The following is a 19,966-nucleotide window of genomic DNA, read 5'->3' as shown; positions in this document are numbered from 1 at the left end:
ATTTTGTGATCGCTAGGATTTCTGATTAGAAATTCATTTATGCAAGCTTGGAAAAAAATGTAAATAATTAGTAAATTAATAGAGACATAATAAAGTTTATCGAGGGAAATAAGCAAAGCTGTTATGCACATGTTAGATTTTCAAGCCATTTACCCTCGGCTGGCTGTCATTTGTTCCCCTCTCCCTGCCAAGCTAACTTCTGGCTTTTTACAATAAAGAACTAGCTGTAGCTTTGTCATAAAAAATTCAACTATGCCGAAGTTGCGCATGTCTGTGCATTTTAAAGGATTATTTCATCATGCTATCATCTCTTTAAAAGTCTAGAGTTTCTCTGGCCTCCCCTGTTCCCCTTAAGTACTAAGGAAGACATCAGAAACTATTTCTTGAGCCAAATCCATATGCAGAGTGCATATTTAGGTGAATTTGATGCAGTACTTTTTGCCTGGATGATAATATGTGCATGTGAATATTTCATCTTTCAGTGAGCTTTGATGATTTAGATATTGAAACAGGAAATTTCTGAGTGGGCACAGCAGGAGAGAAAATCTTTTCAAAGAGAAGCACCACCACCACAAAAAGATGGAGCTAGAAATGGAAAATGGAAATGCCATATAGATATTTAGGTTTACATGCCAGTCAATGTAAGCAAGGCTTATTTGCCTTTCCTTTCTGGGAGTGGAGAGAATGATAGCAATATGTGGCAATGCGAACATACAGAATCACTTAGGCAAGAAACAGCATTACATCCACCACAATTGGGATGGGGTTGGGTTTTTAAAATTAGTTTTTAACTTAATTATGTATTGATTTTATGGGCATGATGTTTAATTGGTTTTTAATGGTTTTTTAATTTTTGTATCTGGTTTTTTATTGTGTATTGCCCTGTTCACCGCCCTGAGTCCTTCGGGAGAAGGGCGGTATAGAAATCAAATTATTAAATTAAATTAAAATTAAATTTCTCTTGGCTTTCAAGTTTAAAATACCCAAGAAAATCAATAGAATACTTCTGGGGACTAACTCCTGCTTGAACCTGTTCAGTGTTTGGAAGGAGGGCTGACAAATTGCTTTTTCTTCCTTGCTCTACAATTTTTCAGAATGAAAATAAAATATCTGCTTTAAATTCCTAGAAACAGGATGTTTCAATATTCTTATTATCTCAAACAATGAGGTATTTCAAGTGAAGACTTTTTGCATCCCATGAATCAGATAGATGAGAGAGAAGATACAGTAGATGATGATAGATGATCAGATAGGTCAATAAGTAGATAGATAGATAGATAGATAGATAGATAGATAGATAGATAGATAGATAGATAGATAGATAGATAGATAGATAGATAGATGATAGATAGATAGATATAGATAGACAGAGACAGACAGATAGACAAGATAGGAAGAGAGATGAGAGATGAGAGATAGAAGATGAGAGAGAGATGAGAGAGAGATCCATTGGCAAAGTGACTGTTGGAGTTGTGAAACACTAAGAAGCTAATGGAACTGTCATCATGACTGAACCACTTTGGGCTCCAGTTCATGAGTCTACAGTCTGATTTTAATTTCACTCACCAAGTCTTCTTAAAACCTCCACAGCATTCCTGCTCTGCTTTGTGTTCTCCTTCCCCTAGGGATGTTTTTTTTAAAATAAAATAAAATAAAATAAAATAAAAATAGAGCCTTCCAGGAAACTCACTATGATGTGGCATTTTGCTTGGGTTTAATAAAGACATGTATTTACTATGACTTTTGGATATTTCCTCCATGAACCCCATAACAATGGATGTCCAGGCAGCTCATAGAAATTAGATAATATTCTTCTATTTGCAAAATACCATGTTGACTTTTCAAGGCTACGATCATGCATCCATTATCTCCCGCTGTTGACTAAAATAGATTCTCAAACCAAGGCCAGAGAGAGAGAGAGGAGAGAGAGAGAGAGAGAGAAATGCATTTATATCTCCTGTTTTGAAGTGATGGGGTACAAAGCCTGGCAAATTATTTCTATTTCCCTCTACTTCCTTATTGTATCTCTGGAACCCTTTTATAGAGTTTCCAGAGAAATAAAAGCCCTTGTTAAGGTGCACACCAGGGGCTGATCGTTAAGTAGCTGCTAGCCTTTTCTCTGCTTCAGCTAGGCAGAAGAAAAAAAAATACTTGATGGCAAGTAGACTATAGAACAAAATCAAAGATGATTGAGAGATCAAGCTTGAAAATGTTTAATTTGACTTGCTATTTCTCCAGAGTTTTCTGCCTTTGAAAAAGAGACTTTGTTTTTCAAGCTGCTTGAGAATTTGAAGCATACATTCTCGGTGCTGATTCATATGGATGTTTATTTACTGTTGTATTTCTTGTAAAGGTGAAAATATCCATACACACACCTATTTTTCTAAATTATTTGGCACTGAAATTGCCGCTTTTGAATTTGTTTATGACAGGCTATTATTTTACTAGGAGACTATTACTGTGGTTATGATTTTTTTTTTAAAAAAAAATTAATCTACTATATCCACTTTACTGTATTTCTCTATTGCTTCGGGATTCTGCGATGCTAAAAGATTTGGGAAATTATGAATAAAAATATAGAGACCTCTCACCATCTCTTAGCCCCTGCTTACCATAGCATATTTTAAGTGGTTCTTAAGATATAATATGGATTAAGGGAAGTCTGGTCCATGTCAATTCTGCATATTTTCACTTATTTATTCATCTTGCTTAACTTCTGAAAGAATTAGTGAAACATTTCTGTGTAGACATGGAAAATCCATCATGGTTGTTTTACAGATGTTCTATCTGGTGTTTCCTTAATTTATGGACTTCTTTGAAAGTACTTACTTGAAACATCGTTAAACCACACACAACACTTCGTACTTCTAAGCAGTACAGAACAACAAAAAGGTGCAATAAATAAATATATCAAAGATCTGATATAATTTAAAAAAATACTTTTTAAAAAATGGTGAAGTTAATGTTTTTTTAATGTTTATGGACTTTAGTAGCTAGAAGCAATAATTATTATGCCATTAGCATATGCCATGGCATAATAATGGGTTCTACTGAGTCATTTGTGATTTTGCAGATGTCCTTAATATGAGATTATTTAAGTTTGTAGATACTCAACACACATTAAAACAAATGTCTTATCTGTTTGACTACCAAATGGGGTTTATTGATCTGTGATTCTAATTGCTCTAGTTTGCATTAGCTCTTGATTGAAAGGTACACTGACTTGCCTTTCTGGCAAGGTTTTTTTTATCCTTCTTTAAGAAATTTCACAAAGCCTGTCATTTAGCTGCCAGAAATGAGATTATGAACAGTCAAGGACATTTTGAGCAGAATTGAAGCCGCTATCAAGCAGAACATCACTGTCTTGACTATGAAACAATATAAATTAAGAGCCTTGGTGGAGCAGTGGGCTAATGCCTCCTTAAGTAACACCAGCTGCCTGCAATTAGTGCAGGTTCGCATCCCACCAGGCTCAAGGTTGACTCAGCCTTCCATCCTTCCGAGGTAGGTAAAATGAGGACCCAGATTGTTGGGGGCAATTAAGCTGACTTCGTAAAAATGCCACTTGGGGTGTGTGTGAAAGCCCTAATAAGCAGGCATATACATAGAATGAAGGCTACTGCTAAGCTTGTAAGCCGCCCGGAGTCTTCGGAGAAGGGCGGGATATAAATGGAATTAAAATAAAAAATAAAAATAAATGAGTCTGCTAAATACTGCATGATAATGTCAGAGTTGCCTGAATCTTAACTACAGGCATCTATCTAAGTTCAAATGAGGATATGCTGGCTGAGGAATTCAGGGAGTTGAAGTCCACAAGTCATAAAAGGGCCAAGTTTGAAGACCCCTGGTCTAGACCAACCCTTGTTCAAGCGGGAGATCTATACCATTCCAGATAAGTGGGTATCCAGTCTCTTTTTTAAAACTTCCAGCAATGGAGCACCCACAACTTTTGGAGGCAAGCCAATCATCGATTAATTGTTCTCATTGTCAGGAAATTTCTCCTTAGTTCTAGGTTTGATCTCACTTTAATGATCTTCCATCTGTTACTTCTTGTCCTGCCCTCAGGTGCTTTGGAGAATTGGTTGACCCCCCACTCCCCTCTGTGACAACCCCTCAATTATTGGAAAACTGCTCTCATGTCACCCCTAGTCCTTCTCTTAAGGTTAGACATACCCAGTTCCCTCAACCATTCATCATACACTTTAGCCTCTTGTCCCTTAAACATCTTTCTTGCTCTTTGCACTGTTTAGTGTTGTGTTTCTTCTCTTCTCTTTGGCAGTTAAGAAGCAGACTTTTCTGTCACTCTCCTGGCTCCCCAGATACAAGGACCAACATTTCATGCATCAGGCATTCTGGCAATGTCACAATTATAATCTAATCAATCTGGAAGATAGCTTGAACAAAGCTGCAGTAGGTTCAGAATGTTCTAGTATTTTACAGCTGTACAGAGATTGACTAGTGCAAGCTTTTGGAATACAGCATCTTACCTTCAACCTTTGGAAGCTTGTTGCCAGTTAAAGTACCATATTCCATCCATTTGAGCAAATTAACAGTTCCAGTAAAGCTTGTGTTTATGCACAGATATGCATTTAATCACCCAAGACTTTCTGAAAAAGAAAAAGGGAGGACACAGAAGTCAAGATGTAAGTCAGAGTAACAACAGAGATGCCAAAAAGAAGACATAAACTTTTAATTATCCATCCTTCCCACTCTGCGCTGTAGAAAAGAAACTGCATCTTGGGCCCAAATTAGACTTAACAAATAACAGATGCAAAATGTTCCCATAATTAAAGCAATAGAAATCAGGTCACTATCCCTTCAAAGTAAAATGTACATTCATAAAAGGAGCATCATCATGAAAACAAAAATTTTACAGCACTAATAGAATCTCATTGCTGAGACTTAGCTGTCTGTTAGGTGGATCCCCATCTTTAACATTTCTGAACTACAAATTAAGACAAAATAGGCATTATTACTTGGTGTGCAATGGCATTCAGTTTCGTCTCGCAGTGATTCTCAACCTTGGCAACTTGAAGATGTGTGGGTTTCAACTCTCAGAATTTTGGGAGTTAAAGTCCACACATTTTCAAGTTGCCAAAATTCAGAAACACTGGTCTGTAAAAGACTTTTAAGGACTGCAAAAATGGAAGACTGAATAAGAGAATAACAGAGTTGGAAGGGACCTTAGAGGTTTTTCTAATTCAGCTTCCTGCTCAGGCAGGAAGCCCTATACCATTTCAGAAAAAAATGGTTGTCCAGTCGCTTCTTGAAAACTTCCAGTGTTGGATCACCTACAACTTCTGAAGAGAAGTCATTACACCAGGGGTGTCAAACTCAATTTCATTGAGGGCCGCATCAGCATTGCGGTTGCCCTCAGGGGGCCGGGTGGGTATGGCCAGGGTGGGCGTGGCCTACTGCGTGGGCATGGCTAGAATGCGTATAGCCTACTGGGTGGGCATGGCCAACTCTACATCATTCACATCAAGGGTGCCTATGGGGGCCTGGGCAGGAGTGGGACAGATCTGGGGGTCTCTGGCAGAAGGAGGGTCTCTGGGCCAGGGCCAAGGCAGTGGGGGCCGTTCCCTCACTGTTTCCAGGATGGCTTCGCGGGCCACATGAAACCACTTCGCAGGCCGTATCTGGCCCCCGGGCCTTGTGTTTGACATGTCTGCATTACACTGATTGTCACATGCAGCCTGTAGAAGACTGTTGCCCATCCCCAAGAACAAACTACAGAATTAGGAAAGTCGGACTTATTTCCAACTGTTCTTTTTGTTGTGACATGGTTTATTGTGGCTTCAAATCCTGCCTTGGACCATTACTGTATATACTGACCTTTTCTAAAAATAAATCTCTGAAAATGTCTTCTCTTCAGCTTAAAGCACTCTATTAAATATAGCTGAAAATGCTTTGTGACACTTAAATCTACAAACATTCAAGAAGTGTAGAAGAGCTGTCTGGGAAATGTCTGGGGAATCTAAGGATTTTGTCAAGAGGGAACAAAAAAAAAAATACCATCTAGTGGGCATATCTCAAGATATCACGTCATGAAGCAACACACAATACTGGGTTCAGACTTTTTTTAATTAATAACCCCTAATTAACTCCTGCCGAGACTTATTGTAATTCTCAAATAACACATCACAATCTCTATTTGTAGTTGTTTTTTAAATGTTATTTAATCAGCTAAGTTCTTTAAATCACACAATTTTGTCCTGGTTCAAGTTTGCAGCATTGGAAGTCCCATTGCAACAGACAGCCAAGGGGAAAGAGCAGGACATTTGATTCATTGCCGCCAACAAACAGTCCTTCCAATTCAAAAACAGGATTATAGCTTTTTATTCTTGCAAATAAGCCATGTCTTAAGAAGATTGTTTATCCAAAGTGGCAAGCATAGTGATTCTTAAACCTCTGATAATTCAGGTACAAAAAAGGGAGCTTTTTTTTTTTAAAAAAAAGCAACTCTATTGTCCCCATATTAATTACTTCACAGTCCCTGGCTGTTTAAATGGACAGTCCTGAGACCGAAGAACCAGTTAAATCCTACATTGTCCTTGCATGATAAAAAAAAAAGGTTATAGAGGCTGAAAAGCAGAGGGACAGAATCTCACAGCTCCTTCGCCTGCACTGTGAAAGGATCATTGTGTCATCCTCATAAATCCTCTGCTCCCTGGCTCTTGACAACCAAAGCGATGGACAATAGAATTCTTGTATTGGACAAAACATCCCTTGTGTGCCAACGAGCTTATCTATTTAATTTACAAATGTCTTTCGTTGTCCCCCAATAATTCCCCATTAGTTTTTTTTCTTTTAAAAAAACACACCACCCCTATTATGAAGAAGACTAAATAAATATTCACAGTTCTATGGCAAATTTGCTAGCGTGAATGGCATCAATAGAAAACAAGGGAGAAAAGAGATCATGCTTTTCTTTCTATTTTTTCCCATTTTTCAGCCCCCATCCCTGTATGTAATTTATCATTGCTTTATGCACTGGCTACATATGCTTTCATATAGTTTTCTGTTTTCTCATAGGGAGAGCCACCAGTGCTCACCTAGATTTAGAAATAGCCATCCCTCCAAAGCCAGTTAGGTAACATAAATATATGGTGTCTACGAATGTTCCGAATCTTTATGGATTTAAGGAAGTCATCATAGATTGTATATCTTGAATTTTTATTTTTTAGGATTATATCTCTTTGGGGTTCAGTTCCATTTTCCAGAATCTCTTTCCTCTGACTTTTTTCCTTACTTGTGTCTGTTTACCTGCCTTCTTTGCAATACTTCTATATCTTTTAAGTTAGGAGATGTAGATAGATAGATAGATAGATAGATAGATAGATAGATAGATAGATAGATAGATAGATAGATAGATAGATAGATAGATAGATAGATAGATAGATAGATGATAGATAGATAGATAGATAGATAGATAGAGATAGATAGATAGATAGATAGATAGATAGATAGATAGATAGATAGATAGATAGATAGATAGAAGAAAGACAGAATGAATAGATTTCTGAGATGAAGGCTGTCCATTGCTTTTGAATGGTAATCAAGGACCATTCCCTCATTATGGACAGATGTAGTAAGACCATAAAAAAAATGAAAATTGATTAACATCAAAGTTAAACATCACTACTAAAACTATATGGAACCAGTTTGGTCTACTGATTAAAGACACAAGGCTAGAAACCATCAACAGTGGTTTCTAGTCCTTTATAAATCAGACATGTCAAACTTGCGAAATCATGTGACGTCACACAATGCATTGGGAGAGTTTTGTCATTGCTGGCAATGGGGCGGGCACGGCTTCCGGATGACGCATCCGGCCCGTGGGCCGGTAGTTTGACAACCCTGTTATAAATGAACCCAGTCACCCTCAGCCCTACTGAAATCCTCCCAGGAAAACTATAGGGGCTTGTCCAGGCAATGTCAATCCTAACCACAAGAAAGAAAAGAAAAGAAAAGAAAAGAAAAGAAAAGAAAAGAAAAGAAAAGAAAAGAAAAGAAAAGAAAAGAAAAGAAAAGAAAAGAAAAGAAAAGAAAAGAAAAGAAAAGAAAAGAAAAGAAAAGAAAAGAAAAGAAAAAAAGAAAAGAAAAAAAGAAAAGAGAAAACCACAAACATCTATTTTCCAGGCCTATAATTAATATGCAATGTTGCTTGAATCTCTGTCTTAATAAATGACCCAATTTGAGCAATCCTTTTCAGATCATTTATTGATTTATTGATTAATGCTTCTCATTATTTCTGGGGTGCAAAGTTCTTCTACTGTACACTTTTGCATACAGATGTAACACAGGGTCATCCAGGACTTTGGAATTGCAACTCCCTCTCAAACAATGTAGTTTGTCCCAATATTCAATCAATAGACTGATTTCAGCTTGTGAGAAACTAGATCAGAGTAAATCTTCCCCAGACCAGCAAATGAACATATTTAACACAATGGCTCACTGATTGAAGCTCTTCTAACCCACCTTATATTCAAATCAGATGATTAATCATGTTTATTTCAGATATTTCTCACCTGCTACCCAATTTAGCACATTTCTAGAAGAATCCATAATTTTAAACCTACAACCCAGTGAAAGATAACTAAAACAAAATTTAAAGCAAACATAAACCTCAGTAATTCTTTGCAAGAACAATTTTGGAAAGACCCCCACATATTGAAAAATATACAGTAGAAAGAAAGATGACAAGCATATAGACGTAAATATATATATATGTATTTGATAACAGAGCAGCCTTACAACAGCCTAAAAATGCATTTATTACTTTATTAGTCATACATTACATTCATTATATGCCTACTGTATATAACACCAATGTAATGTCACCATATTGTAACAATCTTCAGTTGTTAAAATGTCAAAAGACTCTTTTATTCAAACACATATAGAACCAATGTATATAATTAAATAATGAATGCAGTATACAGAAGCTTGAGTATGACCTCAGTAAGCAATTAAAGTTTAAAAATGGAAAAGAAAAAGCTCCTTGGTAATGCTAGAAGGAAAAGGCACATCTATTCAACTCCTTTATTTTTGCTCAACAAAAGAGATGGAATCCATCAGACAAATTGTGAAAAACATGGTGAAAATATAAGACTGATGTATGAAAGTGATACAAAAATAAAGCCAGTTACTTTGAGTGAAATTTCCAGAAACAGATGACTTGTATGCTAGGATATTGAAGTTGCTCCTGGGTGCTCTGTTCAAATCTTTTACTTGTCAAAAAAAAATCTTGGAGAACTGTTGAAATGGCAGATAAATGCTTCATTAGGAAGCAGAAGTCAAATGCACAGACTCTAAGTAGAGAAAACAGTGACTTGACAATAGCACTAACTAGCAAGATCTTGGAATACTTATTAATTACAAGTTGATTATAACTGAAGAGCATGACCCAGCTACTTAAAAGCTAAACGCACCTTTAGACTGCGACAAAAGATGTGTAGCTAACAAATCAAGAAATGAATTTGTTTCTTTTTTTTTCTTCACTGCCTTTGTTAGACCAACCATTGTTTTAAATTATTATTTCACTTCTGGGCATTATGATTTAAAAAGGATTCAGAGAAACTTAAATAGATTCAAAAAATTATCAGTATACTAGAAACTAAATTCTGTAAAACCATATTGAAGAGACTGGGAGTATTTAACCTTAAGCAGACAAGGTTGAAGACAGAACTATTCACATTTCACAAAGAAGACTAATAATAAGAACTTCTTCTCTACCAGTTCAGATTTATAGACTCCTGGTTTTAAATTATGGGAAGCTAATTCTATTTGAATATTGGAAGGAAGTAAATCTTAGCAGAAAGATTTGGAACAAATTTCAACATTGGAACCAATTTTTCAGAAAAGGCTCCCTTTTCTGGGTCCAAGTAGAGGCTAGACACCATCTGTCAAAGATTCATCAGCTTAAATTCCTGCACCGAACAGGGAATTGGATTCTGTATTAAATCACTGCTTCCAACTCTATTATTTTAATATTTTATTTAATCTGAAATGGAAGTATGTCAGTCCAAAAGATTTTTTTTTAACTTGGATATATCCTTTAAAACTCCTCTCTTCCTATGTTGAAGGATCCACAATTTATCAAACACATCTTTCTTCTCCTTCCCCCACTGCTCTTCTTTCAGTCTGGCTGTTCTCCACAAAATCATTGGCTGCTTCTAAACCTGGTGCTGGCAATAAAAGTACATTCAGATGGGCTTGGCTGGGTTGAACAGTCCAAACACTCAATGAAAACTCCCCACAGCTGGCAACTATATTGGTCAAAATGAACTCACCCTGACAACAGAGCTGCACAAATGCATTGTGGGTGGGTCTCTAAGCCAGATCCAATTTAGGCAGTCGCCAAGCCAAGACAATGGAGCAGCCTTAAATATGTGGATTGTTATTGAAAGATAACAAAATAGCTCTGCCACATAACAAGGATTTTATCTCATTACAGTGGCTCCTGTGATGCATTAATGTTTATCTATGTCTTTATGGTCTTTTAATTGATAAAGTGGGGTATCAAGAACACAAAAGCTTCAAAACAAGGATCTTAATTACAGAGACATTTTGACAATGATCATGAAGTAAATAGGCACTTAAAAACATATTGTCCTGAAAGGAGTTTTTCCCTTCCCAACAGCCAAACATTTCAAAATGTGAAGATGGCTTCAAAAATCACTAACAATAATGGAGCTTGTGAATTTTTTTTCTAAAACTACCTAATCTTTGCAGGAGAATTGTAACCTTATTCTCTAAGCAAGTGCTCTATTTCCTGCAAGAGTCAGATGAATTGGAATGCAGTTCAAGGTGCTGATCATCACTTTGTAAAACCATGAAATTGTTGTAGGGCAGTCTCTCTGTAAGAATGTCTGCCCATCCCACTAGATCAGATAGAACAAACCTGCTCCAGGTTCTCTACTTACATCTTGTTGTCTCGTGGGACCTCGTGCCTTTTCTGGGTCTCCCCCTACCCTCCCACTGATGAATAGACAGACCCCCATCTGTCTTTCAGAAGGCTGTTAAGACCTGGATTTTTACTGGGGTGCTAGGATTGTATAAGTAGGATATGGAATTGTATATGGAAGGACAGCAGCTGAGTCTGCTGTGAGTCATTCCAAGGAAAACAATTGGGAGGCAAGGTGTTTTTACAGTTTCATTGTTTTGATTGTCTTTTGATTGTCATTTTTTTGTTGGTTTTATTATGCTGAGTCACCCAGAATTGCTTAAAGGGGTCGCCATATAAATCTTTTCAATGAATAATTCTGTAGATGTCTTTCTGGGTCCTCACAGTACCAACAAGACACCAGGTTCCAAGCAGAGAATAGTGGAATAATAGAGTTGGAAGGGACCCTGCAGGACTTCTAGTCCAGCTCAATATGCTATTGCTTAGAGTATTTGCCACCTCAGTCATTATTAATCAAAATTTGCCACCTCAGTCATTATTAATCCATAATGATTCCGCAGGGTCTTCATTCAGTTGAAGTCTTTATCCCCTTATGATTCTTTATAGATGCCTTCGAGCATTCCCAAGTGTCTGCTCTAGCTCCTATTTTCTTGTATGTACTTAACGTAATTATAAGACAAATAGTAGACTATTTTAGCACGAATTTCCCTGGACTTGTTAAAGTTTCAAGCACTTGTTTAATAAAAATAAAAACAAAATCTGACCGTTCAAAGTACCTGAAAAAAAATCAGCTTTGTACAAAACCACATTTTTTTTTCTCCCTCAGAGGAGGAAAAACAGATAAACTAATTGCTTTTCAGCAAAAACAGACCCCACCCAATCATTCAGAAAAGGAAGATAATTACTTTTGGCAGCCAATTTGGGGTGTTACAAACCGGCAGAAAAAAATATAGTTCCATATTATATGCTTATTGCAAGTTACGAAAACATAGAATTTTCCATCTGAGATGCCAAAGTACCCTTGGCTGGCCTTGGGATACGTGCATTTTGACCTGGAACAGAAGAAGGAGGGGGTCATTGTTGTGGCTTTTTTGCAAAATGTTTGCAAAATGTTTGTGTTTGCCTTTCTGGACGGCGTCTTTTCATACAGCACTAGAAGTGGTGAGGAGTGAGAAGGTGTTTCTCGAGGGGTTTCTAAGAGTTTGCTTACTTTTCTTTGGGGGGGGTCATGCTTTGGCATCTTGTGGCGTACAAACGTATGGTACTGCTTCAGCAACACAGCACAAGGGGCACTTCATGCGACCTAGAATTTTAATGGGAAAAAAAAAAAACGTTGGGTCTACCTCAAAGATGGGCACCTATTCAGAGAGTTTGGGTTTTAGTGTTAAATAGCAAAAAACCCTATATCATCTCTCATGGGCATCATTAATTGTGCAGCTGGCTAAATTATTGGTTTATATGTAGTTAGTGTAGATCGAAGGTAAGATTTGACATTTTGACTCTTGTTTTTGAAATGCCTTAACCAATTCCATTGACAAGCAGTCTTCTTGAGCCAATATGGATCTTCTACCCGTACTGCGGTGTTTCTGAATGTTTATGGCTTTAAGATGGGTGATCTTCAACTCCCAGAATTCTGCCGCCTGAGGAATTGTGGAAGTTGAAATCCACAAATCTGACAGTCAACAAAGTAGAGAAACATCATTGTAGTGGTAGTGCTTACTGGCATGTGCAAATAATCATTTAATGTGATAGTCTCTTACCAATGTACCTTGAATATAATGCTTCTTTATGTAAGAAGTTTATCAATACAGCTATCCATTCTACATTACAAAATGGCTTAAACAGGAGAGATTATTTGTTCCCATAGGTTCTGGATTGCTTAACTTTGAAAAATAAGATCTGTGAGAGAAGAGATCAAAGACTTGTATATAATCAATAATACGGCTGTCATGCTCTGGGTATCAATCTAATCTTGGGAGCAAAATTTGTTCCAACTTGGCATTGATAAACTTGTCCTCTGTTAAACCTTCTGTCATGATTCTGATAGATGAGACCAGTAGAAATAAGGACTCTGAGGCAATTGCTTTCCTCAAATTTAAATTTGAGTTTAAGCCATCTGGGTAAATGTTCATCAAGATACTTGTTTTATAATGCACTCTATGAAAAATAATTTCCTTCTTTTTCTCCCAAACTTCCATCATTTTGCTGGAGTACCCTGTATGCTATGAATATTTTCTGAACGTATCATTTTAGAAAACTAGATAGATAGATAGATAGATAGATAGATAGATAGATAGATAGATAGATAGATAGATGATAGATAGATAGATAGATAGATAGACAGACAGACAGACAGACAGACAGACAGACAGACAGATAGATAGATAGATAGGATGAGGTAGGTGGACGGGTGAAGGATGGATGGATAGACAGATAGATGAGATATAGACAGATAATGTTGCTAAATTCTTTCTATTTCTCCATTATCTCCAGGATTTTTTTTTTAAAGCACTATGCAAAGGACCAGCATTTTCAACAACCAAAATATCAGGAGCTCTTTTCCGGTCAGATCTCATTAGCATCAATATAAAGTTAGATTTATTCCCCAATGTTTTGCCTTTATTTAGCATTAACCCACATTTGACATTTTGTATGATATTCTAGATCTTTTTGATAAAAGATGTCAAGACTGAGCCTGAAGCTTTTTGATATTAAATATACTGGCTGCCTCATTCCCCCCTCCACTTTTTTTGCCATTACAGCAAAGTTTTGGGCTGTTTGAAAAAGAATCCATCATTTAACCCAGGAAATATTTTGTATTAATTCAGAAAGTACTAAATTCTTTGTTTATATTACCTACATAAGAAGCCTGTTTGGATTTATGGCTCAGCTCATGAACTGCACTAAACCATGGCTTATTTGAACCACAGTTAAAATAATAAGCTACTGTCATATATTTTACCTACAAACCACAATTTTCAAGTCCAATGGGCTGATTGCACAAACCGTGATCAGTCCAAAACACACAACATTATCATCTAGCACAATGTGTAGATTCTAGCAATCTTAAATTTTAAGGACAAAGTCAAAAAGCATTCAGTTCTCTTCTTTCTGCAAATGCATCAGTTAGGCTTCCATTTGGTTAATATCACAATATTTAATAACTTCCAATGTTTGAAAAAAATTGTTTGGCTTGTCTTGATTATGGATGCCCTCTGAAAATCAGAGATTTATTCTAAGGAACAAAAGACAGACTTTAGGGGGGGGGAAAGCAGAGAGATGTGACATGCAAGCAACAGATCTCAGCATTTAGTTAGAGTAGATGCCTCATCAGGAGCTAAATCTCAGGATTCAGTGTATTTTTGATAGGATTTGGATCAATGCTGGTTTTAAAGTATGTCCCACAGGGATGCTAAGGAAAAGAAGATTTATCCTGCTTAATCCTATAGGGAAAAAAATAAACAAAACAAGAATCAGCTTTTCCAAATTGGTTCGGGATAACAATATGCCCACACGAAAATTGATTTTAAGTTGGTTGTTTCTGTTGATACATGTATAATTTTACCGGTTGAGCTCCGGATGGCTCCTGACCTTCGCTCCTTCCACCGTGACCTAAAAACTTATTTATTTGAACAAGCCGGCCTGGTCTGATGGGTTTGGGGTATTTTAATATTAATTTTATTAATTTTATTGTAATTGGGCTACTTATTTAATTCTTTTTTAACGTTTGTACATTGTATTTTATTGTATTTATTGCCCTGTACACCGCCCTGAGTCCTTTGGGAGAAGGGCGGTATAGAAATTAAATTATTATTATTATTATTATTATTATTATTATTATTATTATTATTATTATTATTATTATTATTATTATTATTATTATTATTATTATTATTATTATTATTATTCAATATTATGGCAATGTTGGAATGAAAAACAAACTTTAAAAAGCTAAATGAATGTTTACCAACAAGAAGTGGATAAAGAAAATGTGGGGTCCTTGGTGCTCTCTGAGCTTGGTTGTTTTCTTGCAGTTATTTCATTACACAACTAACAGTATCTATGCTTGAAGTGAATGTAATTTGCTCCCTGTTTATATTCAAGTGGCTTGCACTGTCCCTGTTGGTGGGAGTGTCCTTGGTGGATGTTATTTACTGTTTGGTTGTTTTGTCTGAGATGGTAGTTCCTTGATTGGTGTGTTTCCATCCTGGTTGTTGGTGTACAATTAATCCTGGCATTTACTGCTGGTGAAGAGGTGTATTATTCCCTTCATTTCCTTTTTTAGTTTTTAAATTGTCTCTTTTGAATGGCGTGTAGATGTTGTTTACCTCTATGAACCTGTTGATGGCTGAACAAAAGGTTTGGAAAGAATCTGCCCCATAGCAAATACATCGGCAGCAGTTTTCCTCCAGTTCTGTCTATTTGGTATGTCTGTCTACCCTACCACGTATTTAGCTACCTACCTTTAAAGCCTTGTTCACAATGAAGAGATATGAGTAGCCTGTTAGATTGCAGCTATCATTATAGGCATGCTCTACAGTGTCACTGTTAGACAGCAATGGCAGCATAATGTGCAACTTGTTACAAAAGGTCTTGATGCCCATGATGGGCAATGGCATTATCAGTGATGTGCCAGGTACCATATTGGTTCCACAGTTCTGCTGCAGCACTGGAGAAAATTCCAATTCTAGGATCAGAAACTTTCTTCCCATCCCGTAATGCCTTTACCATTTGCCTACCACTATCCTGGAACTGAACGGTAAGAAATTAAGGTTAAATTCTTATATGAAAATTAGGCATTGTTTTATCTGTCATTAAACTACTAGCAAGATGTGGCCCCACATCTAAGGGTTACTGAAGAACAGTAAAACCAAAGTTTGAGAACAATCAGGGAAGATTAATCTTTATAATATTATGGAACCACTGAAACTATGAAGCCAGCTTAGCTTTCTTGGGTAGCTTGTTTGCAAAAGTGCCCATCACACACACACACACACACACACACACACACACACACACAAATGCAAAAGCAACTAGAGATTACCTGGAACCAGTATCATTCTGCCATGACTTGGACTGGGCATTATCCCTCTTGCAAAAGCTCCTAGAAACATTTTAATAATTTCCCTTCACTGACATAACATACTGTGCTTGAGGCTTTCAGTATTAATGGCATTGAGGCTTGCAGACCCATTTGCCGGGTTAGGATAATGAAAATAACACGAAAGTCAGGCTAGACTATGATTGAGAAATAACTCTGATGAAGCATAACATCTCAAGTGCTGCCCCCAAATTTTATACACTAATGTGAGTTTGGAATAATATTCAAGTTCAAGCCACCACCTTTAAAATCTAGTGAAGGAGTTTTAAGCACGTATTCAATTCCAGTACTCAGAATAAATTGGTTTCATCAACTGCTTGCTTGGTTCATGTAGTTATTATGGACAGACACAATTTATTTCCATGAAGCACTTTAGACCATAGAAATGACACAGCATAAAGGCCAAGGCTATTCATCTCAACAACTGGTGTTTTCTCTAAACTGTTTCCTCTAATGCATCCAGTGCTTAGAAACTTCTATGCATAACCAGTACAATACAGAAGCGTCTTCTGTAGAACAGCTTGTCACAGCTTGTCCTGAAACAAGCAGTATTTCTACTTTAATTTTAAGACATTGAGATCTCGGGGAGAGCACAATGATTCACAGAGATGATTCAATGTTTTCCTTGAAGGATTATCAAAAGAAACATCTTCTCTTTGATGGTTACACATATCCATTGTAGGTTATATACAAATCATGTATTTGGAAGGAAACAAAATGCAACAACCTTTTAAAATATAAAGCTGAAAGATTGCAGCATCCAACCTGGGTCAGTCACTGGTCTTGTGTTGGATCCCAACCTCAGGGAACTTCCCTCTAGCAGAGTGTGTGCTTTGGGCTATTCTGTGTGTTTATATGGCTGCTTGTGGCTTTTTCATTGTTGATTGGGGTGTTGATGGCCAACTATTAAGTTGTTGGCTCTTGTTTCCTGGTGCTGCCAAGCCCTTGCCCCTCTCTGCTGTAGACAAGTTCCCTGAAGATGGGTTCCAGCATGAATCCAAAAGCTTGGAAGACTAAGCCTCTGGCTCGGTGACTGACCCAGATTGAATCCTACAACATTATCCTGGGACACGTATATTTGCCTTCATTCAGGAGCTGAAAGATTCCATATATGGGTACAAGGAGCTATATCACCATTAACTGATAAATGATGTCACAAGAACAGTAGAGAGACAATAATAATAATAATAATAATAATAATAATAATAATAATAATAATAATAATAATAATAATAATAATAATAATAATAATAATAATAATAATAATATATAACAATAATGCTAAAGCTTTAAGTTACCAAAGTCAGCAGATGCTACAGCTTCCCCTTAAAGTGGACAAAGCAGTCCAGTTATTAGCAAATTAAAATAACCCTTAGGTTCTCCAAGAATTCCATTGGGGATGTTAGTCACACTCTTCTCATTGATTTTAATTTAAGTTCCTGAGAAGTTCAGTAAAGCTGCATCTCCAGTGAATCTTTTTAAAACAAACAACTGGCAGTTTAATAAGTCATGATTTCTAAACCCCATGCCCATTTTTTTAATGAAGACTTAGGGGCAAGGAAAAGTAGAAGAGATGAGGAAGAGAATGATGAGAAAGAAAGCAATATATAGCTTATGATCAAGGCTAACTGCGGTGACTCAATGTTCATTTCTTCTTTACTACTGGATGTTTTTTTTAAAAAAATACTTTTGTTCAGAAGTAAGGGTAAGTACAGTAATAATGAAACAGAACAAAGATAAAAGTTGCCTGCTGTCAAAAGATTCCCTTCCTTTATCTTGAATGAACATCAGCCAATTCTCAGTAAATTTATCTTGTGTTATTCTAATTTCATTCCCAATGAGTATCTGTTCCAGATTAAATTCTGTTGAATTCAATGGAGCTATTTTTGATGGCAAAGATTTATGTCAGGGTAGAGAAACCACATTTCCTACACCAGATGCCAATCCCCCCAGGCTTAGTGTGTGTGTGTGTGTGTGTGTGTGTGTGTGTGTACTTCTCTTGCAACATGACTGTAAAAATTGAATGGCAATAACTCCCATTATTTTGAAGCAGAAAGGAAACACTCCCAGCATTGTAGTGGAACAAGTAAAAGGTGTTTAACAAAGTGTTGAAACAAAGGTATACAGATAGTCCTCAACTTACAACAATTTGCTTAGCAATTATTTGAAGTTACAACGGCTCTAAAAAAGTGATTTACAAGACTATTCACACTAACAATCGTTGCAGCATCCCTCATGATCACATGGTCAAAATTCGGGCACTTGGCAACTAGAATGAATTGACAATGGTTGCAGAATCCCAAGGTCATGTGGTCACCATGTGTGATCTTTCCAGCTGGATTCTGATGAGCAAACCTAATAGGACAACCTAGATATCCTTCCTGATTGCTGTGATTCTCTTGACAATCCATGTTGAAAAACATTGTAAAATTGGGTGTGATTCACTTAACAATTACCTTGCTCAGCAATGCAATTTCTTATCCCAGTTGCGGTTGTAAGTTAAGGACTACCTGTAGTCTTGAAACTCTACCCAAAAAAGAATAGGGGAGAAAAATGAACTTCTTGCATGTTCACAGACTGACCTCACCTAATTTTCCATATTATTCTAGTCATTTCATATACATAAAATAAAGAAGATCTGATTTCCAGCCATTTTCAGATGAGATTGTCAGTGTTTATCTATCCTTGATATATAGCCTTCCATACTTTTTCCTCCAGAAGAATAGCTTTATTATTATTAGAGTCGGGCACAATACAAATTTAATAAATGGTTATTATTTGAATATAATATGCATTCCTTATTTCATAAACTGTCTCAGAAAAGCACCTCTTACAATCCATCTTTTTTTCCCATTATGATCAAGTTGCTTCAGTTATATCACACTACAACACAATTTCTGTCAAATGATTTGGAAATACACTACAGGTGATAAGTTTAGCATTAAAGCCTTGCCAGGCAGATACTGCTGAATTTGAGAATTCATAAATCCTGAGTTATAATGGTACAACTCAGTGTTTAGCTACAATGAAATGGTAAATACTGTTCTGAATAAGATGTGATTTCAATTCTTAAACAACTTCCGAAGAAGAAAAGAAATTATGATCTAGGGGAGGGATAGTCTGTGTTCCTTTAGTTGTTACAGGTAGTCCTTGACTTATAACAGCTAGGTCTCAAATGTGTGTTTCTAAATAATCCCCTTCATGGATTACTGCCTTGTCGTGGCGAAGGGGCTTGCGTAATTCAATGAAGCTATGAGGTATGCCGTGCAGGGCCACCCAAGACGGACAGGTCATAGCAGAGAGTTCTGACAAAACGTGATCCAGGAAATGGCAACCCACTCCAGTATCTTTTCCATAAAAACCCTATGGACAGTACCAAAAGACAAAATGATATGACGCTGGAAGATGAGCCCCTCAGGTCGGAAGGCGTCCAATATGCTACTGGGGAAGAGCAGAGGGCTAGTACTAGTAGCGCCAGAAAGAATGAAGCGACTGGGCCAAAGCCGAAAGGACGCTCAGCTGTGGATGTGTCTGGTGGTGAAAGGAAAGTCCGATGCTGTAAAGATTTTTTCTCCATAGGAACCTGGAATGTAAGATCCATGAATCAAGGAAAGCTGGACGTGGTCAAACAAGAGATGACAAGACTGAACATTGACATCTTAGGTATCAGCGAACTAAAATGGACAGGAATGGGTGAATTTAATTCAGATGTTGTTGTTGTTGGTAGAGGACAGGAAGGCCTGGAGGAACATTGTCCATAGGGTCGCGATGGGTCGGGCACGACTTCGCAACTAACAACAACAACAAAATAAGACATTTGTTAAGTAAGTTTTGCCCCACTTTACAGCTTTTTTTGCCACAATTATTAAGTGAACCACCGCAGTTGTTACATTAGTAACATAGCTGATAAGTAAATCTGGTTTGACTTTGCTTGTCAGAAAGTCGCGAAAGATGAC

At 36.9% G+C, this 19,966-nt stretch overlaps 1 protein-coding gene across 1 annotated transcript in view; it reads right to left on the bottom strand.

Moving 5' to 3' along the window:
• Nucleotides 1-19,966, bottom strand: part of CDH11 (cadherin 11) — a 117,544-nt gene that overhangs the window by 61,228 nt on the left and 36,350 nt on the right. The window contains exon 2 of the mRNA XM_081336271.1: nucleotides 4,488-4,607. The gene's annotated coding sequence lies outside the window, so the exon portion shown is untranslated. The remainder of the gene's footprint in view (nucleotides 1-4,487; nucleotides 4,608-19,966) is intronic.

Source organism: Vipera berus (genome assembly GCF_964194415.1).
Source record: "Vipera berus genome assembly, chromosome: 10".
Classification (NCBI taxonomy): domain Eukaryota; kingdom Metazoa; phylum Chordata; class Lepidosauria; order Squamata; family Viperidae; genus Vipera; species Vipera berus.
This window is presented reverse-complemented; position numbering and strand designations above follow the sequence as displayed.